This window comes from Polypterus senegalus, chromosome 12 (genome assembly GCF_016835505.1).
Source record: "Polypterus senegalus isolate Bchr_013 chromosome 12, ASM1683550v1, whole genome shotgun sequence".
Taxonomy (NCBI): Eukaryota; Metazoa; Chordata; class Cladistia; order Polypteriformes; family Polypteridae; genus Polypterus; species Polypterus senegalus.
This window is the reverse complement of record NC_053165.1, coordinates 137,280,618-137,303,502: the sequence shown is the minus strand read 5'-3', so window position 1 is coordinate 137,303,502 and position 22,885 is coordinate 137,280,618. Positions and strand designations below refer to the sequence as shown.

General features: G+C 39.6%; 1 protein-coding gene across 2 annotated transcripts in view; it reads left to right on the top strand.

Annotated features, from left to right (window-relative positions):
- The window catches only part of otud7a (OTU deubiquitinase 7A), a 539,312-nt gene that overhangs the window by 263,044 nt on the left and 253,383 nt on the right, over positions 1 to 22,885 (top strand). For both annotated transcript variants that reach the window (XM_039773581.1, XM_039773580.1), the window contains one exon: positions 1,952 to 2,111. The gene's annotated coding sequence lies outside the window, so the exon portion shown is untranslated. The remainder of the gene's footprint in view (positions 1 to 1,951; positions 2,112 to 22,885) is intronic.

The window sequence follows — 22,885 nt, the reverse complement described above, 5'->3', positions numbered from 1 at the left end:
ATTGGAGTGATATTTTAAAGAGGTTAATCTCCTTGAATTAGTAACATGTTTGTGTCTGAACGTTTCTTCACTCATTCAGCCATTTTAACTAGTTTGTGTTATTGTGCATCACACTAAACATGTAAAAGTAATCGTCTCAGGTGGTAAGAAAGACAGTAAAGGCCAAGCGTGGTCCATGTAAAGGCTACAAAATCAACCTCAAAGAGCTTGATGTTCCTGTGATGAGTGTTTGCCAACATTATCAAGACATTTGAGGCCTGTAGCCAACATCCCTGGACATGGCTGCCCAAATAAAGTTCACACAAGATTGATGAGTGTTCCAGTGGAGGAGAAAAAGCAAAGAAAAACTTAGAAAACAGGACTGAGCTACGCTTTGAGGTCAAGGTGCAACAATTTCAAATTGCTCCATCCATCGCTGTATGCATGAAAACAGACTCCATGCTAGAAAACCCATTTCTACATTTCTAAGAGAGAGAGAGAGAGACCCACAAAAGCCCTACTGGAAGTTGCCAAAATATGTATTTTGCTAAGCCAAAGATTTTTGGGGGAATGTCCTTTGGACAGATGTAACACAATTAAAACTTTCTGTTAATCACACCGTCTCTGTGTACATAGGAACTAAAACACAGTTTTCAAAGAAGAGAACACCATCCTTACTGTGAAACATGGTACAGGTTCAGTGATTTTTTTATGGGATTGCGTTGCTGCTTTTGGGACCTTAAGTATTTCAAGGCCTCAATGAAATCTGAACACTATCAGGGTATTTTGGAATGAAACCTGTAGCCCAGTGTCAGAAAGCTGTGCCTCAGTCACAGGGCATGGATCATCCAGCTGGATAACAACCTGAAACAAACCTCAAAAAGCACCCAAGAATGGAACAGAAGGAGACATTAGATAATTCTGAAGTGACCTGCTCTGACTCCTGATCCGGATCCCATTAAACAACTGTGGAAAGTTTTGAGAGAAGGCGCCCAATGAACCTGAGAGAAATGGTACAGGTTGCTCGAGAACAGTGGGCCAACTGCTTATCAAAAGCGTTCAGATCTTATTCAGAGCTGCAGAAAGCACTCAATGGTAGTTACTGTCTCCAAAGGCTGTCCTACAAAATATTACGTTAGGGGTACCGATTGTTTTTTCTCCATGCCCTTTTCATTTGTTTTATTATTTAAAATAACATGTTTGGTCATGCATCAAAATTGCAGTTTAAAATCTATTAAAAATACCATAAGGAATGGCTGGATACCAAACACTTTTGTCTATTCCAGTTTTCAATATAGTTCAGTCAACATTGTGAGTTGAAAATGTACTGATATTTTCGGCCATGTCTTCATAAAGCATGAGTCACGTATTGCAACGACGTCGGCTAATTCTAAGGAATTGTGAAGTTAATTTAATGCAAATGAATTCTTCTTTCCCAGTGTTCACTTCAGTGCATGTATATGTATAAAACATTTGCTCGTGCGGAGCTCCCTCTTCTTGAATATATACACCAAGTAGTGGTGCGTAATGCAACATAGTGTGATATGGACGCTATATAGCGCTCAACCCAATGCAGACACACACTGAGGCACATGTTAAACACTAAGATCTTTTATTTTTCTTCACCTGTGGGGCACGTCTTCCCCTTGAACCCCACAGGCAATACACAGTCCCAAAAGCACTTTAAGGCAACACAAAACACTTTTCAGTTTTACTTTCATTCTGCTGTGTGTTATTCTGCAAGCTACGTTTCATTCTCTTTTCATACTCTATGATTTTGCTTTGCTTTTCCAAATGTCTGCATGTCATGATGAGTCCTGCTTGTCGTGTAGGTAGACTAAATACAAATTCTGTGAAAATGAATCTTGATGCTTCTTCTAAACATCAATAGGGATTGCAGTGCACATGTTGTGTCATGCCCCATTAGTACAGTATGTTTGAGTATCATAATAAAATCTTTCTTTTGTTGCAGGATTCTAAAAGAATCAGCTCCATAAAGTGTGCCTCATCACAAGTAATTATGGACTGAAAAGAAATTAGAGCATGGGACAGGAAGTGGACAATGCAGACTGACTATGAGAAGATGATTTTCTTGGTGAATACACAGTGAATAGGAAGAAAAGGCAAATAAAGTAGGTGCTCACTTTTTTTTGGTTAAGCGTCTTCATGTTATAATTGTGTCTTAAGCTCTAGTGGCTGCAAGAATCTTATATTTTTATTTTTTTGCCAGCTGATGAGTTCCTTTCCCTAGTTTATAAATATTGTATCAAATTTCAGATACAGATGTCTAATGTCGAGTGCCAAACACAAATTATTTAATAGCAAATATAACCAGCAGCTCATCTACTAAGGGGTGAAATGAATATGAAGGGTGCTAAGGGGGACAGAGCAGAAGAAAGTGCTTGCCAGTGCTTCATTTTTGGAAAGATAAAAAAGAAAAAAAAGAAACACACTAAGTAATGGAGCCTGCTTAGTGTGTCATATAATATAAAGAAGAGGAAATAGTTGTACAGTCTGTGGTCCTTCTAAACTGACCTGTGCTGCAATATTAGATTTTCCTGTGGCACAAGGTTTTTATGTTCAGAAGGAGACCATGTTCTTGCTGGAGATTACTCTGCATGTAGAAGGAGTTGGTACCCTATTTTTTCACCAAGTTGATTTTTTTTATTTTCTAACAATTCACACTTTTTACAGAAATAAAAGTATTATGATGCTTCTTCTAGTGTTTAAATGAACAACTAGGCACTCTATTCCTATTGAAAGCTTCTTTGTTTTAGCATTTTTTTTATTTCCCTAATTTTAAAGGTTATTCAATTTAGATTCATAATGTTTAATTCGGTGTTTCTCTTAATAGATATTTTTATTACTTCAATCTTTAACTTATACAAAGACTCATCCTTTCAGTTTGAAAAAGTAGGCTTTTATGGTGTCCCATTAAAGTAATGCACATTTTGGTGACTTTAATACCCCATCCTTGCACTTCCATGTTTCATCGGGCTCTGTAATAATACTGGCATTTGAACAGACCCTGAGCAGCTGGGATTTTCAGATGGCTTTGTGCGCTTTGCAATTCTTGTTACTCATGTTTTCATGTTCAGATCTGCTGCTTAAGTCTTATATAATGCAAACTAAAATGACGACTGAATGAAGGTTAAAGAATTATGAGGTGTGGCAGAAAAGTAATGAGACTGATTTTTTATTTACCAAAGTTTTTTATTTTTTTCAAACATCAATGTTATCCCCTTCAAAGTAGTTCCCTTGGGCAGCTACACACCGATGGAGACGTTGTTCCCACTGTTGGTAGCAGCGCTGGAAGTCTTCAACCCGTATGGTCTTCAGCATGTCAGTTACACTCTTGGATGTTTTCTAAAGTCCCGAAATGACGTCCTTTGAGGACATTTTTCGGTTTAGGAAAAAGGAAAAAGTCACACGGACTGAGGTCAAGTGAATAAGGGGGCTGGGGAACCACAGGAATGCCTTTTGAGGTCAAAAATTCTGTTATGGAGAGGGCAGTTTTTCAGCACCATTTTGGCACAGACCTTTCGCATGTGCAAATGTTCAGTCAAAATTTGATGAACGGTAAATCTGTTCAAATTTAATTGTTCACTCAACATTCTTAATGTTAAATGACGGTCTGATCTCACAAGAGTGTTCACACGTTCGATGTTTTCATTGGTTTTCGAAGTTGAAGTCCTCCCTGAACGGTGTTCATCTTCAACATGTTTTCTTCCTTCCAAAAATGATTTGTGCCAGCGAAAAACTTGAGCTCGGGATAAAGAATGTTCCCCATAGGCCTGTTTTAACTTTTCAAACGTCACACTTGCCGTTTAATGGCACAACGTTGCTCCAAATTCCGGTGTTCCATTTTGCGTGACGCACAACACAAACACAACTTCGCTAATAGCAGTCACAAAAATCACGTAGTTAACGGAAGGAGTTGAAACTTGCACTGAGCTATGGGAGGGAACTGATACACGTGCTCTATCAAGGACAACAGCGCAGCGTTGCCAGATCGCTTGCAGTGTTGCCAGTCTCATTACTTTTCTGCCACACCTCGTAAACCGTTTGATTAACTTTGCTTGAGATACCCTTAGCCTTGTCTTTCACTACTAAAATAAATACATAAATGATGGGTTGAGATAATGAATTTAGCATGATGATAAATTAAATTTTAAATTATTTTTAATGATCAAGTGTTTGCTGCCTAAAAATATGAAGGGAGAATACTTATAAAGTGTTACAATGCAACATTTAACACATTCAGTAATTCCTTTTGTGAAATAAGAATAGACTCACCATGCCTCAACTTACAGTGTATAAAATAGAGGTGGACACTGACTTCACCTCTTTTGCCTCCAAGAACCAGAAAGGCACATAGCAGAGAGGAGGGCTGGAGGAGTTGTCAGGGAAACGGGGACTAAAGTAATAAGGGGTTTCGTTATGTGCATTACTGGCGTTTGAAGCGTCCTTGTTCCACTCATCTCTTTGATCGTGTCACTTTTAATGCATATTTTTGTGAAGGCTGTGTTAGTATTAAGTATTGATTACTGTGTGCTTGGCAGATGCACGGTGAACAAAAAAGCAAAAATTCCTATAAAAAGGAATTATTATTCAAAGACATTTTAAATGCAAATGTACATCTAGTAGCACTTTATACTTTTAACCTGTATTTGAATATATTCAAATATTTACTTCTTATATGAGTATTCATAATTTAACTTTGTATAATTTCACAGCTTTACCTTAGAACTAAGAAATTTGACAAACAAGAGGGGACCATTCAGTCCATCAGGCCTGCATGTTTAGCTAATATCTCATCCAGATTCTTCTTAAAGGTTGGCATGGTTTCTGCTTCAATTCCATGACTCAGTCGTTTGTTCCAGATTCCCATAAAGCAGTGCTTCCTGGCTTCAGTTTTAAATGTTGTCCTGGAGTACGTGATTCACCCATAAGCTGAAAGAATGTTGCTGGATCTGCTTTATCAATGCCTTTGAGGGTTTGTAGACCTGGATGAGGTCCCCACACAGTCTCCTCTGCTCAAGACTAAACAGGTGTAATTCTCTGAGTCTGTCACAGTAGTACATGTCTTTAAGTCCCATGATGCACTTGGTTGCTCTCGTCTGCACAGCTTGAATTGCTGCTATGTGTTTTTTGTATTGTGGTGTCCAGAACTGCACACAATACTCCAGATGCCGTCTCACTAGTGTGTTTTATAATCTGAGCATACTGTAACATTACTTCCTTTATATGCAACACTTTTAACAATATAACCTAACATTTCAGTTGCCTTTTTTATCATTTCTGCACATTGCTTAAATGATGAGAATATTGTGTTCAGAGGTTGTTTCCTGTAGCTCAGTGTCGCCCACATTGTATTTATAATTGATGCTCCTTTTGCCCACGTGCAGCACTTTGTAATTTCCTACATTAAACTGATTTTTCAGGTGTTTGCCCAGTTCTGAAGGTTGTCCAGGTTCTTTTCGATGCCTTCTCAGGGTCTGCCATCTCTCCAGTTTTTCTACCATGTGTGGATATCACAAGTTTACTAACTATTTCAGAATCAATGCCATTAATATAAATCAGAGAAGATAATGAGGGTCCAAGGACAGACTCCACTGCTGACCTTGCACCATGTGGAACATTCTCCTCTTATCTGTACTCTGTCTCCTCATGATTAACCGACTAGAGATCCAATTTTGTGGGTCACCTCTGACAATTAAACTAATACACAATAAAGGAGGGAGTGAATAAAATAAATGCAAAACTCTATGAAATAAAAACTGTTTTTCAGTTGTGAGTACTGCAATTCAGGATCCTAAAGACAGTTGTACAGACTGAAAACGTTAGAATGCATGTCGTCATAATAGACAGATTTCTGTGTAGACTGAACAGAGAATATTTGCCATGAAATTATCAATAGACCAACAAAACAAGATTGTAATGTAATAATGGCATTATAGGAATGTACAATCTGAAAAGGCCAAACTTTCACTAAGACTGTAGTGGCAAAGGGCTGACAATTACACTGCTAGAAAGACACTTTAACCAGGACTGTGAAATAGATGGATTGTACATAGCTCTGTACACGCTGTATGCCTTATTCAGATTTAAATGAGAGAGCGTTGCATGTATTTATCATTTTCAGTGAACATCAACAAGCCATGAGGCCAGATTTCTGCAGAACCTTGTATTTAATCACAGGCCTTGTCAAGAGTTACAACTTATTAGGTTTTACATCAGAAACAGACAAAAGTTTTGATCTTACATGTAATTAAAGATATGAATAAATAAAGCATTTAATTTAAATCAGTCACATAAGAATGCTGTTAACATGACTGCACTGCGCCATGCCTTGTTTAAAGTGCTATTATTATTTTTGTTTTTATTTCAAGCTTATTATTTTGTGTTTTGTAGTATTTCTTGTGGCGGGCTGGTGCCCTGCCTGGGGTTTGTTTCCTGCTAGGATTGGCTCCAGCAGACCCCCGTGACCCTGTAGTTAGGATATAGCGTTTTGGATAATGGCTGGATGGATGGATAATATTTCTTCAAAAAAAAAAAAACATCCTTTCAACAACTTGATGTATATTTATCCCTTCTTTTTATGTGTTCCAAACCACTAGTTCCAGTGTTGGGTCACAAAGGGCTGGAGCCCACTTTGACAGCATCAGACACTCCTGGGTGGTGTCCACTTCTACACACAGCCGCACTACACTCTCTCAGATAGTCCGTTTAGTGTCACCACTCAGTCTAACTTTCCTGCACCAGTGCCAACCCCATGTGCCACTGTGCAACCTCACCATTTACACTGTGGCAGTCCTGCTTAATGAAACTACAAATGCCAGCAGCCCCGGTAGTACTTCATCTTTGGTCAGCTTTGGGCGCTGTTTCTGGGGGAAATAAGATGTGGTGTGGAATGTAAAGGTTGCCAGAAGAAATCAGCAAAAAAGCTCAATTGCCCTGTCTCAACTCTTCTCCCCAATATTGGATTACAGTTGTCTGGATTTGCGTTTCTGTCCTGTGCATGATGTTTCGTGTGGTCTGTTCAGAGCTGGTAAACATCTTCAAACGCCTGCAAGTCTACAAGATCACCCCATCACGGTAGGACAAAAGTTTACATATTATACTGAAACCTGTTCACTTGGGACTTCTGTGCATTTATCCTCTCTAATCTGCTTCTGGCTCTGCATCTGGATTGTGTATTACGGTGGTTGTTGTAGATTTGTACGTAATATGTTTTGTTTTGCATTAGATAATTTAATTATTGCAGTAAGGGCTTTTGGGGATGACTTTTGCATACGTGTTACTTTTTTTCCTTTTTCTTTATTTGCTTAACGTTTTCTTTACTGTCGGTTGATTTCAGCTAGATTAAAACTGGGCGTGTTCCTGGGGTCTTTGTTATAAAATAAACAAATTACTGTTTTCGGGCAGTGAGAATCTGAATGTTTCACAGCCGCTATAACGCAAACAGTGGGAGGTCTGTATAAGCCGAGAAATTTTCAAGTTTTTGCTGTACTAGGTTGTTGTACCGTGTTAGCCATTATGAATGTAGAGAAAAGCCAAGCAAAATGACACCTTTTATTGGCTAACTAAAAAGATTACAATATGCAAGCTTTCGAGGCAACTCAGGCCCCTTCTTCAGGCAAGATGTAATACAGAAACTGAAGTTTCCTGTGTTTATATCCACATACTAGGACAAGAAACAACAATGGTAAATCTTTAAATGAAAAATCTTAAATGTAAAAAATTAATAGGTTCATTCAGGCTAAGATTAATTTAACAGGAGATAGAAGAACAATGTATGGTCAAGATCTTTAGATAAGATAACTGTCCAACAAAGTCCTTTGAAGTTTGTGTGTGAATTAACCTATTAATTTTTTACATTTAAGAGTTTTCATTTAAAAATTTACCATTGTTGTTTCTTGTCCTAGTGTGTGGATATAAACACAGGAAACTTCAGTTTCTGTATTACATCTTGCCTGAAGAAGGGGCCTGAGTTGCCTCGAAAGCTTGCATATTGTAATCTTTTTAGTTAGCCAATAAAAGGTGTCATTTTGCTTGGCTTTTCTCTACAAGTTTTTGCTAGAAATTTAAGATACCGTTGCTTTAAAAATACAGTCAAGACCTCTCCAGTGTTGCTAATAGCTATTACTGCTTGAAACAACTTTTTCAAAATTATTTTTTCACATATGACTGCAAAGCCCCTTTTTCACTTGCCATTCCGTTGCTTTCCCAATGATAAATTGTTTAGTCCTTATATACAGTAGCTTATACTTAATTCCGATTGGTTATTAGAGAAACCTTGGCAATTGCATTAGCACCACTGAAGGATCCCAATATTGGCAGGGTGATGGAATAGATTAGTACCCAGATAGAGTAACATGTAGTATCAATGTGAATATGAAAACCTTCAAACTTAAGTAATTATAAAATACTAGCTGTGTAAGCCCGTGCTGTAAAAAGCCAGGAGTCCTGGAAACTATTGAAATAGTCAGAGAAAAAATTGAGATGTAGAGGTGTCAGGTAACTGAAAGGAACTACTCTGGACATCTCTCTCCTTGGAGGATTCGATTTGCCGATGTGCTTGCATTGCTTCTGCATTAGCAGCAGGAGGAAAAGTAAAAGGGATAGCACATTGGCAAAACAAATCCTCCTAGGAGAGAGATGCCCAGAGTAGATCATTGCACAGAGGAAAAAGAAAAAGGAACAGTGCCATCTGCTATTCCCTGGTCCGGTGTGGAATTATCCTTTTTTGAGCCCTTTAGCTGCCTCCCATGTGCATGTGTGTGACACTATCTGTCTATCTTAGCCTTGGCTTTCTGCTTGTTGTCGTTGACTAACTGGAAAACAAATCTTCTCGCAAGGTGCAGGTTTCTTACAGACTACAACAGGTTTTCGTCCAGGATTTTATTTTGCTGCATTGATTTTTCCCTTCCACTCTCTCAAGAATTTCAGGGCCTGCTGAAGAGAAGCATGTCCACAGCCCGATGCTGTCATCACCATGATTCACTGTGTTTCTCATAATGTGCACTGTTCAAACAAGGCATTTTGTCTGATGGCTAAAAGACTCAACTTTGGTCTCATCTGAACATTGAAGTAGGCTGGAAGAAGATTCTGAGTCTCCCATGTGTCTTCTGGAAATCTGTAGCTGACATGTCATGTGAGCTGTTATAAAAGTGTCTTTCTCTTTTACCACTCTGCCATAAAGCTCCAACTGGTGAAGCACCTGGCCAAAAGTTGTTGTCTGCACAGTCTCAGTCTTGGCACTCTACCTTGTAACTCCTTCAGAGTACTCAGAGGTCTCTTGGTGGCCTCCCTCACTTGTCTTGTTATTGTGTGATCGTTTAGTTTTGGTGGACGGCCTGCTCTAGCAGATTTACAGCAATGCCATACACTTTCCATTTTTCATGATTGATTTAACTGGACTTCAAGGATATTCAGTGACTTGGATATTTTCTTGTCTCCGTCCCCGCTCTTGTGCTTTTCATGGAGTTGCTTAGGGTGTTCTTTTGTCTTCATTGTGTAGGTTAGGCCACCGTACTGGCTCGCCACAAGTTGGCCCTTCCAGATCAGGTGCATTTAGACCACAGTCAAATGAAACCCTGGACAGGTGGTCTCCATTGAACTAATTCTGTGGTGTCTAAAGCCAGTTTGCTTCTCCTGGTTATGAGGTAGGGGGGTGTAAAAGACGAATAAGGAGACAGCATAAAGGTTTGGGGTTTCCGGCCCAGTATACTGTAAAATTATCCACAGTAAATAAACAAAATTCAGGTCAAAATACATAAACACAAACAGTCCATATGCACGACGCCGAAAATGGCGTCGGCGGCCATTTTATGAGGGAGAAGCCGGAAGTGGAGGAATGCTGGGAAGGAACCGTGGGGGAAGATAGGATCGATGACGTCAGGAACAATGGAGGAGGAAGGGCGGAAGTAACGTGCTGCGGGAAAATTAGGCTTATGGTGGCGGAGCGTCTTTTTTTCTGTAAGAAAGCAAAGGAGAAAGGTTAGTACCCCGCCACTCCCTGCCAGTGAATGTCTTCTCAAGCGTGTTAAGATCCGTCCGCGGTCTCCTACTCACGCGTGCGTGACAGGGGTTATATTAAAGGGTGAATATTTATACAATCGTTGATTTTATTGTTTATATTTGTAATTAATTTAGCCCACTTTATACAGGTCTGTTTTCACTTTGAACCTGCACAGTCTTTTTCTGTTGATCAATTTAAAAAAAAAGTCAAATCGTTTGTGATTCAATGTTGTATAACAATAAAAAGTGAAAACTTGCAAGTGGGAGGGTGAATACTTTTTATAGACGCTTTATATTCTTGTACTTTTTTCTCTGATATTTTGCTTAATAAATATTACCTGTTGTGGAAGTTTGCTTGAAAAAGCTTAAAACAATAAAGCTAATAACAATAACGTCTCAGGATGTCATTGTTGGTCTGTGAACAAGCATTATTGTCAGGGCAGATGGGCATTGGCACAGGATGTTTTTTCCTCAAGGACAAATATATATTTAAGCTCAGACTCAAGAGAAAATAAAGAATCTTTTACAATGCTAATATATCAGTATTTGCATCCAAAAACAGCGAGTTATCCACATTTTAATATGACAGTCTTTTATATACATTGTTTTATAAGAGACAAGCAGTATAAGAAGAATTGCACTGCTAGAAAGCAGCATGCTAAATATTTTATGGGAATAGGGGATAATGGATTTCATCTTCCTCTTAACGCTGCAGTAACAAAACGTCAGTCTGGAGAAGTTGCATTCAAATGACATAATCCTGTCATCTTTTGCTTTAATTTCTGCCACTGCCTTTTCTGTGTACCTTTTGAACTTACGCTAACCATATATAAGCAAGTGCTAAATATACAAAGACACACTGACACTTACTGGGCAATTTCTACTTGAGTAGCACAACATTTAATTGATATTTGCATGTGAATATTACATGGTGCAGTATTGTATTTTTTTACCTTGTTATTGTAGATTTTGTATTCAACCACATCCTGCCTTTCTAAGAGACATTTTTCATTAGCATTGACAGCACCACATTTGCTGTCGTCTTTTGTCGGAAGTGTTTTGATCATAAAACATTTTAATAAAACAAATACAAAAATAACACAGCCTTATAATAATGAACTGTTAAGGTACTCTCACAGGAATGTCTTCTTCATCCATTTCGATAACACAGAATGCTGAAGAATACGGTGGTCCAACTGCAGGTTCACACATGTCGATGTACGCCATTCACAACACCTAAGCAGCATTCCAATGTCTACCGCTCTGAAAGAGAAACAGGGACAGTCTCATTACGTTTCATTCAGCCCTTATAAAAAGTAAATATGCAGGTTGTGTATCCCTAATTCAAAATTCTAAAATCTTAAACATTTTCAGCCATCTATGCTGCTACGCTTTTTTTTTTTTTGTGCTTAGCGCATGTGAACAGCATATATGTAAGTTCCAAATAGTTTTAATTATTCTGAGCCATGAGAGATGGGTTGTCCTCTGTTAATTGTCACAATCTCTAGGACACGCAATTGTTGACCAGGGTTGGGGTCTCCTGTGAAGCAGTGAGTGCCAAGAAGCCCCATCACTCAATCGACTAGCGTATGGATATTTTTATTAATATTTACATTTACATTTACTTGCTTGCCTGACGCTTTTATCCACAGTGACTTACAAAAGAGGTAAACATAATCGAGTAACATCACACTAGGGCCTGTTTGTTCAGCTTGTGTAGTAGGAAAGGTAACAAAAGTTGATTGTCCCAAATGAAAAATATGTAATGACTAATAAATATACAATCATGGATTTCAACCAATTAAGCAGTTAAAGTTAGCCTACAACAAATTAACCAGAAATATAAAATATCACAGAGAATAATTTTTTTATCAATCAGACAGATATTCACAGAACAAGTGGGTTTTCAATTGCCTCTTAAAGACATTGAGGGAGTCAGCAATTCGGATGGAGGTGGGCAGCTCGTTCCACCAACTAGGAACTGAACATGGAAAAGAGTCTGGATTGAGACTTGATACCACAGCATCACCAGGCACTGTTCACTGACAGAGCTGAGTGGGTGAGAAGGAGCACAGCACCTCACCAGTTCCTCCATATACGCAGGTGCTGGCCCAATGACTACTCTGTAGGCAAGTGTCAGGGATTTGAACTTAATGCGAGTTGCTACTGGGAGCCAATGTAGCGACATTAAGAAAAGACTGACAATGCGTCCATCTCGGCTGGTTAAATACAAGACTGCATTCTGGACCACCTGAGAGGCGAGTTGCAGTAGCTTAGATACAACAAGACCAAAGCCTGGACCAGAGGTTGTGCTGCATACTCTGTCAGATAAGGTCTGATCTTACAGATGTTATATAGCGTGAACCTGCATGACTGAGAAACAGTAGAAATGTGGTCAGAAAAAGATATCAATCACCACCGCAAGGCTGCATACTCACTTGGCCGGTGTTAGTCAGGATGACAAGAAGCTCAGTTTTTGTCAGGTTGAGCTTTAGATGGTGATCCTTTATCTTGGTTGAGATATCAGTAAGAGATGCAGAGACTCTAGCTGATACTGTATTGTCCTTCAGAAGGGAAGACAGGTACAGCTGTATATCATTCGCATAGCAGTGATGTGAGAAACCATGGGATTGGATGATGGACCCCAGCGAAGTGGTGTGCAGAGAGAGAAAAGTAAAGGATCCAGCACTGATCCTTGGGACACACCTGTACATGTCTGTTGTGCCTTTAACAACTCTCCTTGCCAGGACACACTGTAGGATCTGCCTAACCATCTGAGAGCAGTCCCAATGATGCCAAGGTCTGAGAGGGTGACAAGAAGGGTGTCATGGTTGACCATGTTGAAGGCAGAGGAGAGATCTAGTAGGATCAGGACTGATGACATGTTAGTAGCTCTAGTAAGTTGCTCTAGTAGCTCTAGTAAGTTGTAGCTGTGTCGACCCCAGTAGAGCTGTCTCAGTCGAGTGGTTCCTCTTAAAGCCAAATTGGTTGGTCTTTTCAATATGCTACACAGGAGTTTTGGGAGCAAAACAATATCTGCTCTATGCATTAATGGAAGGTCACTGCTTATGGATAACAAATGTGCTGATCAGCTGGCAGACATCTTCCTTAACATTTTCAGTATGTCCCTTGCTCATATACCATTCCTCACTTTCTTTATTTAAGGTAATTGTTTTGGCACTGAGAAATCTACAGTAATTGAATGACTACTGATCTTTGGCACTCGCTATGATTACCATGAAGTACAATAGGTTGGCCAAGTCCATCATTGTTGCATCTCTTTGACAGTTGTGCCTAAAGTCCCAAAAGAGGTTCAATTTCAACAGCCAACCATGCAGCAATAACCCTTCACTTTTCTTCTAGGCTAGTGGGGTCATTATTGTCATGCATATAGAGAAGAATTCTATTTATTGATTGTAGTTGGGCCTCTCGCACCACCCTCCTGAGATAAGTAGCGAAGCTCGGTGCCCTAGGACTGAACTTTACCCTTTGTAACTGGATTCAGGACTTGCTAACCGGTAGAGCTCAGACTGTCGGGTTGCCTAACTTTAAACACAGGAACAATTATACAGAATATTATGTTTCTTAAAGAACGTTATTAGTCAATCTAATTTCAAGCAATTGACAATAGTGTCCATAACAGGAGTGGCCATCTCTAATCCTGGAGAGCTGCAGTGCAGCCAATCCTCACCAATACCAGTTCTTATTTAATTTCATGTCTTGTTAGTGTTTTAACCCCACCATTTCAGTTTATTCTTAAATCATAGGTTGTTTTTTTTCCTTTCTAATGATTACATGTTTAATTCAAGTGATCTTAAACCTAAAATGGATGAGTAATTTTCAGTTCTTCACTTTATCTTCAGTTTCCTTATGATTACTTAATTAATCCAAATAGTGAATAATGTATAAACACGGGTGGAAATGGAGACAACTGGATGGAAAACTGGTGGTTCCTTTGTCATGTGCATCTTATTGCTGATAAAGAGCAGTTAAAACAATGAATACAGCTTTTTAAGACTAAAAGAACCAATTAAGGGATGAACATCTTAAAAACTGAGACAGCTAAAATGAAGCACAAAAATGTCACTGAGCAAGTAATTATTCATCACTAATGAATGATTTCTAATGAACCAATTGGGTTGGAACAAAAACCTGAAGCCACTGCAGCCCTCCAGGACTGACGATGCTCAGCCCTGCTTTAAAGTGTCCGAGTATTAAATATCAATTAAATTAAATTAAGTTAATTAGGACCAAAAACTAGTCACTAATTAAGAAAGTAGAATGAAAACCAGTAGCCACTGCGGCTCTCCAGGATCGCAGCTGGCCACCCCCAAGTCTATAGGGTATAGAGGTCAGACATCTCATTGCATGGTGTAATAACAAGAATCTGTCCCTCCAAATCAGCAGAACCAAGAAGACAATTGTAGCCTTAATGAAACCGATGCACAGTGAGGAGCTTACTGACCGTCTGCCTCACAGTGTGGTATATCCACTACACTATGGCAATTGCAGGGCCCTGCAGCAGTACTCAAAATGGTTCAGTTCATCAGTGGAGCCAAGCTGTCATCTGTAGATGAGAAAAGATGGCTGAATAAAACACTTTATATTGTCTCAGTACCCATACACCCCGGTAATAAACTGTTTCCCCCCAGCAATCTAGTAAGGTGACATTTTAAAAATGCAGTGCCATACCAACAAACTGGCGAGCATTCTGTCCCTGAGCCATTAAGCTGTTGACTCCCCTACAGTCATCTGCTTGACCTGAGAATAGGAGTACATTATGTAAGCACCTGTACCAGAACTTGGCCGGTTTTTAAAGGGAATGGTATCCACTCCTTCTAAAATCATTTTACTCCACCTCCTCACTTCCTAGAAACCCATTTCATGAAGCTCCACACTCACAGTTCTTGTGTTGATGTAGCTTTTCGAGGCAGTTTGGAAGTCTGTTATTAGTGATGGTACAGAAGATAGATGATTTTTGTGCACTATACACCTGATCTACCACTTCATGACAGAACTGTTATTGCTCCTACAGTTGAACGGGGCAAGTCTAACAGAGCAGAAATTTCATGTACATGGCATCCAATGACAGCGCCACATTTAAAGTCACTGAGCTCTTCAGTATGACTCATTCTGCTGGCAGTGTTTGTCAATGGAGATTGCTTGCTTTTATGTACCTGTTCACAATAGCTGTGACTGAAGCACCTGAACACAGTGATTTAAAGGGCTGCCCACATACTTTTGGCCATTCTGTTTATCATCCCTGCAGTATTTACTCCCAGCCATCCTTACATTATTTCCACTTCTGACATCCCTGCCAGTAAGTTTTTCAAAAGAGCTCCCATCCAGGACAGTGTACGGCAACCTGTTATTTGGTTCTGACCTGTAGCCAATGGTTTGAAGTATGTCACTGTGATCCATGAAGTTTATTTCTGTGTACCTGCTATTATACAAACTGAAAGCCATAAATCAGTGCAGTAGAAACTATCCAAGCTATGCAATCCAGCTGACAGAGAGAGCAACCTGGCCAAGAGATGAAAAGAGACAAGAGGGAACAACAGCTCAGATAGACTATTAAAGGAAGGGAGATGTGCCCAATTCTCAGTTTATGGATTGAAGTGACCAGGTGCTTATGTCTTGGCATGCTATGCCAGTAAAAAAGTGTACTCATATTTGGAGATTGCATGCTCGTGTTTCAGGAAGCCTGAACTATAGAGAACATATAAAAGCTCAGCCATTTGCCCTGAACTTGGAAGCTCACCTACACTTGGATGGATGGATGAATGGATAGATGGATAATGTCGCCACCTGTACCTAAAATGCCTTCCTCACTGCCAAAATTGATGAACCCAGCTTCCTAGGAGACCTGGGCTTATATTTTGCACTGTAAGTAGACATCAAACTGAAGCTAAGTATTTCTTCTGCTTGATTCTTTGTGTTCTGTAGCATAACATCACTGCCCCATCACTGGAGAGGGATATAGTCTTTTATTTTTATTTCTATAAAATTAATTTATAATTTATACAATTATATGTTGGTTATGCAAGATGTTGCAGTCACTAACAAACCCATTCTCAGGAAGTGTGCGCCCCCTTCTGGATACATGACCTTGCCTGACTTTACAGTAGTCTATTGAAAGATATCAATGCATAAAGAAAAATCCACTTCATTTTATGGTATTTGCAAGATGGCAGTGTAGAACTTGGTGATGGGGATTTATTGTGTGCAGGGTGGCCCATTTCCTTCCAGTTGCATTTGCATTTCATTCAGAGAGTTACTGGAAACAATACCCAATACAGATCTGAGGCATCAGTTGTCTCTTGAATCTTATTGGTTTTTCCTTTATTTATTTAATTGAGATGAATTTCATGGTTTAAAAAATCATATACAGTCATATACAGCCACAGATTCCATACTGAAAAACAGAGAAAATAAAAGAAATAATAGTATGTCACATTATCAATTGTGCAAGAAAATTGAGATATTACAGAAGGTTGATATAGGGGTGTGTCAGTAAGACAGACAGGTTTACTGCTAACTGAGTGACACGAATGTATGCAGCTTACCATCTGCTAAGATGTACTTCTGTTTCTGATACATCATCTGGATACAAGCGTTTGACAAGATCCCATAGCGCATGCATGTACCACCCACACCTGTGTTCTCCTCCTCTCGCCTTATGTCCAGTTTCTCCATTAGAAGTGAGCTTTTTCTTATAGAATTACACTGTGCTTGAAGAGAAGGAAAAGACAAATGTGCTATGTCAGTTTGATTTAACAGCATACTTACAAGGAGTTATAGATGAGCTCAGAAACTGGGAATCTCAGTCAGTCAGTCATTTTCCAACCCGCTATATCCTATCATAGGGTCATAGGGAACTAGGATTCTAAAAAATTATTATTTTTTTTTAAACATTTTATTAATTTAATTAAAATCAAATAACATTTCATACAAGCAAGTCACGTTTAACAAAACTAGGTTTGAAACAAATCAGTTCCCACCCATGAGAAAGAGAACTATGCCAGCAGTGTAAAACTTTAATAATAGTAAAAATATGTAAATAAATAAAGTAATCAAAATAATTAGAGCAAAAAAGAGGGGAGATAATCCGCTTCCTCAATTTAAATGTTTATTCTAAAATGTTATTGATTAGATCCTGCCAAGTTTTGAAATAGTTCTGCACAGATCCTCTAAGTGAGAATTTGAGTTTTTTCCAATTTCAAATAGTATATAACATCATTTACCCACTGACTTAACACTAGAATTACCAGAGCCAACGAAAAAACTCGTAGATCCAGCCCACCTTAAATCCGTTCGCACCTCTCCGTCGGTGTCTTTTGTCCTGTAAATGTGCTGAGAAAGACAAGCAGCAAGCAGCCTACTATTCCATCCCCCCACAGCTGCAGAACGTGCACAGTGTTCTCCCAGCTCATGCCTTGATTGATTATCTGGGAGTGAAGTGCTGGAGTTTTAGAGTGGAAATAATAGATTGTTATTTGAAACACATGCATTTCATGTGTGTTCCGTTTCTACAATAATCTGTGTAAACACATTTTTAAAACAGAAACATTTTTCATATTTTAGTAGTGAATGACAAAATGTAGGCATAAACTATATAATGTATGAAGCCTGAAGTCCAAAGATCAACTAAACACTTTCACAAAAGGTTCAAGGACAATACAACAGCTTCCATGGCGTAGCGGTAAGATTTGCTGACTTGTAATCAAGAGTCCCCTGATTCGATCCCCCCTGCTTCTTAATATTTACCATTTTCAGTAGTGAGCTGCTTTTATTGTTAATATTATACAGTATACACATACATTTGGTTTGCATCTGTAACAGACCATGTAAATTTATAGGACTTTTTAAAGTTACCTTTTTTTTTCACTTTTATTCTCTCAGTCATGATCACGATACATACTACCACCCCCCACCCAATGGGATCTGACGCTGTTAGTTTTTATTTGAAACTGGGAGTAACTATAGATGTGAGTGGTGTTCTAAGGCAATGGAACTGGACATTCTCTAATCTGGAGGGATAAAAGCTGACACAAACACTGGTGAATCTGCCATCTTCGTATCTCACCGTCACTTGATTTTTTTTAATTCAGTTTTATTGAGTGTTCCTGCTCACGCTGAATTAGTATACACCTTATGGTCTATGATGTCAAAAAAAAAAAAACTGAGACATAGGAATATATGATATTTGGAATAATTTGTTTTATGACCTGTATAGTACATTTCGGAAAACATTGTGGCACGGATACAACATTATTCATATTATTCATATTCATTCGCATAACATCTTGCGCTTGTAATCAGTGACTGCATGTGTTTTTTTTTTTTCCCCCAATCTTGCCACTGTCCACGTGACTGTATGGGGCTGGTTCTTTTGTACTCCAGTATATGCAGCGGAAAGAATAGTACAGAGAGGTCAGTTCAGCACCATATGCAATCATCAAATTCAAATGTTAACAGTTCACACACGCAAGGACAGGCCTTCCTACATTTACGACATGTGTACCTGTTGCAATGTACACACTTTCTCCCTATGCTTTGGTTCCTGTTACATTGAAACTTCATCTCTCCTATTAAAAGGTCAAATAAAATGTTAGGTTATATTATTAAAACTGTTGAATACACAGTAAATTAAGGGGCATTCTGCTCAGCCTATATAATGCACACTAGTGAGACCACATCTGGAATCTTGTGTGCAGCTCTGGTCACCACAGTGCAAGAAAAGCAGTACTTGAAACTGTGCAGAGGAGATCAACCAAGTGCACCCCAGGACTTAACGGGGCCGGCTCTACGCTGGGGCAAGAGGGGGCAATGCCCCCTTAAATAAACGTCCTGCCCCCTTAAATCAAACTTTTAGAGGTTTAGAAAGAAAATAATAGATTGCCCACAAACTGAATATGGACAAGATTTACTACAGTAGCTGAAAAATCCACTGGAAAAGGCACAAATGAGATGATAGGTTTGACCTCTTGTTCGCTCTTTCCCTCCGTGCTTTTTTTGTCCGCAGGCTCACACAGAACTCGGCAGAGATCCCCCACTCACCCTCCCCCCAGCTAAACATCCAATCACTGTTAGTATGCAAATGACCCGGTGTCAGGTTTCTCAGTAGGCAGGGCAGAGCAAAATGAGCTGCGCAACGGCAAGAGGCTTTGAGGAAGCAGCAAATCTCTGTCATCAATTACAGCGACTCGTGAGATAATTAACAACAACTAAAAAATACATCTATATTTGTACAGTCAATGGGGGACTAGTCCAGTGTTCTTCTCACAGTTTCAGTCTGGTAGAGAAGTGTTTCTTTCTCGATCCCACAAGCACCACCACTACATAGAGCCGACTGGAGGACCCGTGTCTGTCTGTCAGACCCTGACACAAAGCCCTACCCCAGCTTTCAACTAGTTTGCACTCAACAGTTTTCTCGTTTCATATACTGATGCAATCACAGCGATTTTAGTAAAGCTTATTCACTTTCCACCCCAGCTTCCAGCAGCTCACAAAGGGAAAGTTAATGCTGTGAGATGCATCCTTTTTCCAAGCTTTTAAAAAGTGTGGCGCTGCTCCTGCCTGTACCAATAGCAGTAGCAATGATGCTGCTGCTGGTACATCAGAGACGCAGCTAGCATGTCTACTCCTGTGGCATCAACAGGCACTGCTTCTCCTGTACCTCTGCCAACAATTGCTGCCCCAAAACAACCCACTCAGCTACCCAGTGACTTAAATGGCAATACACTATCCCAGCCAATACTAGGTAGTTACCCCAAATGTGTATTTGGTGGTACAACATTAAGATCATTCAATCCTGCCTGGTACCGCACACGACCATGGCTGGAGTACTCTGTTGTGCGGGATGCATGCTTCTGTTTCCCCTGTCGAAAATATGGCAGCACTGTTAATGAGAGGGATGTAGTTTTTACCTTAACTGGTTTTACCAACTGGAAAGCAGCACTTGATCGAGACAAGGGGCTCAAGAGATATGTGTCCAGCCACAACCATGTGCATGCTTCAACCATCTGGACTGAGCATAAAAGCAGAGAGGCCACAGGGGGGACTGTGGATTCAATGTTGGTTGGTAAAACACAACTTGAAAAAAAACATTACTGTGTCAAGAGTATTGGTAGTGCTCTAAGGTTTCTCTGTGTAAATGAGTTGGGGCTCCGTGGGACTGCAGAAACCTTGAGACATGATGCAGCGGGTAATGATGATGACATTGCTTCAGGTATTTTTCTAAAACTGATGGAATATACCTTAAAGAAGGATGAGAAGCTAGCAAGCATTTCTAAGGGTATCCCAAAAAAATGCAAAATACACATCTAAGGATATCCAAAATGAAATTATCCAAACACTGGCTGACATGGTGCTTGGAGAGGTCAGGAAAAAATATGAAAGTGCTGATTCTGCAGGGTTTTGCCTCAAAAGTGATGGGACCAGGGATAGGTGCAATGTGGAACATTAGTCTGTGATAATACGGTTTGTCAGAAATTCCATGCCAGAGGAGCATCTTATTGGGTTGCTTGACTTGTAACAACTTGATGCAGAGTACATCACCTCTGAGATGTTGTTCCACCTTTCTGATGCTGGCTACAGTGCTGACAGTATACTTAGCCAGTGTTATGATGGGGCTTCTGTGATGAGTGGGGTTAGAGGTGGTTTACAAGCTCTGCTCCAAAAGAAGCTTGACAGATATGTCCCATACATCCACTGCTACAACCACCAACTGCACTTAGTGTGCACATGTTCATGCCATGCAGAGTGACCCATGTGCAAATAAATTTTTTAGCCTATCTAGTTCACTCTACAACTTTTTTCACCACCACTATGTGCTCAATAAACATGATGCACCTTGTCTACAAAGGCTGCTTGAGATCAGATGGACAAGTCACTATGAGGTGACAAGGTGCACTGTGGACAATCAAGAACAAATCCTTAGTATCCTATCTGAGATGACAGAGGATGATGATGCTGCAGTTGACCTGTGCACCGAGGCATCAGGCCTGCTATGCCAAATTAAGAGGCATCACTTCTTTGAGATTGGAAAGTTCCCAGTGCGGGTGCTTGGTGTCTTGAAACCAGCAAATGCTATTCTACAGTCTCAGTCAGTTGATCTGTTCAGTGCTTCTGAGGTTGTTAGTTCAGCACTGGACTCCTTAAAAACCATCCGTGAGGATGACTGTTGGGGAGTGTCATCTCCTGCTGAGGATGAGTCACATCCAACAAAGAGAAGGAGAACAATGAGCAAACACCTGGGTCAAAGTGTTGCGCTCTCAGCTTTGGGCCATACAGACTCTGGTGACCCTACTATTTCCCCCATCAGTCTCTGAAAAGATCCCTGCTCAACATCCTTGACAGGGCCATTTCAGAAATGGAAACTAGATTTTCACACAAGAAGATTGACCTGATGAGAGCCATATCTAGTCTTGCACCCAAATCTAGCATTTCTAGATCCCTCCCTGTTGCACCCTCTGGCTGTGATGGATGGCACTGTAGCAGATGTTGTAAATCTGAAAAATGAAGTTCTTGTGGCAAAACAGATGCTGCTCAAAAAATGTTCAAAGGAAACAGACCTGTCCACTGTGTGTAAACTCCTGCAGGAGTACAAGGAAGCCTTTCCTGAGTTGCATAAATTGTAACAGCCCTGGTAATTGGTGTGTCTTCAGCATCATGTGATAGTTCCTTCTCCACTTTGTCACGTGTCCTAACCCCCTATTGTCACACCATGTTAAATAAAAGAAGAGGAATTTGGTGATCTTGGCCCATGAGAAGTCCATAACAAATAACTTGGATATGATGAATTTGGAAGAGTTTTGCAAAGGGAAACAGGAGACTGTTGTTGTAGAGTGGATTGAGGAGAAAGGAGAGTGGAGCTGTTCAGTTGCAAACAGAGAGTTCAGTTACTTGCAAAACAAACAAGCTTAAAATAAAACAAAAAGACAAAAAAAGAAGAAAAAAGTTCAAATGTTCTCTTCTAAATCTGTTGTGTTCTAGAAATTAGTTTGAGAATTGTAGGAAAAGACATGGTGAATTGTTTTTTTAATTACTATGCCAACCCTTTTAGTTTTGTAAATATTGGTTATATTGAGAGGTCTTATTTTATTCTTACCTTATTTTGCAAATTTATTTGAGAATTAGGCCATCCAATTAAGATACATTTTATGTTGTTGGTTGTAAAGATCTGGATGGATATTTTATTTTATTCTTTATTTTTATTTTTTACTCTATTTTTCAGTTTTATTTTTCAAGACTTGGTGAATTGTTTTTTTTTGTTTATAACTTGGCCTACCCTTTTTAGTTTTGTTAATATTGGTAATAGTAAGAAGTGTTATTGTTGGGTTTGAATATATTTGATATAGGCCATCCAATTGAGGTAAATGTCATGTTTTTAGTTGTTATAATCTGATGAGGAATATTTTATTTTATTTTTTGTTGTTTTATTTTTCAGTTTTCCTCCTGAGGGATTGCCACCTTATCGTGGCCAGGGGGTTTACATGCCTCAGTGACCCTAAGAGCTACACCAGCAGAAGCTTAGCCTTCAGGTGGAGCACCCAAGTTGGACAGGTCTTAGGGTAGAGGCCTGACAAAGTGCAATCCAATTACATGACAAAAACAGTTATCCAGAGCACCCCCACTCCCACCACCACCCCACCCCTTTCCCACCTCCGTTGCCACCATGTGCCCCCTTCACATTTCTGTCTGCCCCCTCATATATGCCTATCTAGAACCGGCCCAGGGACTTAAGCACATATCCCCCTTCAACAGACTCGGAGAATCAAACCTGTTTAGTCTAATACAGAAGAGACTACATAGGGTGTTTATCCAGATCTTGGAAATTCTCAAAGGCATTGAGCAACATTCTTTCAGCGTAATGGTAAAA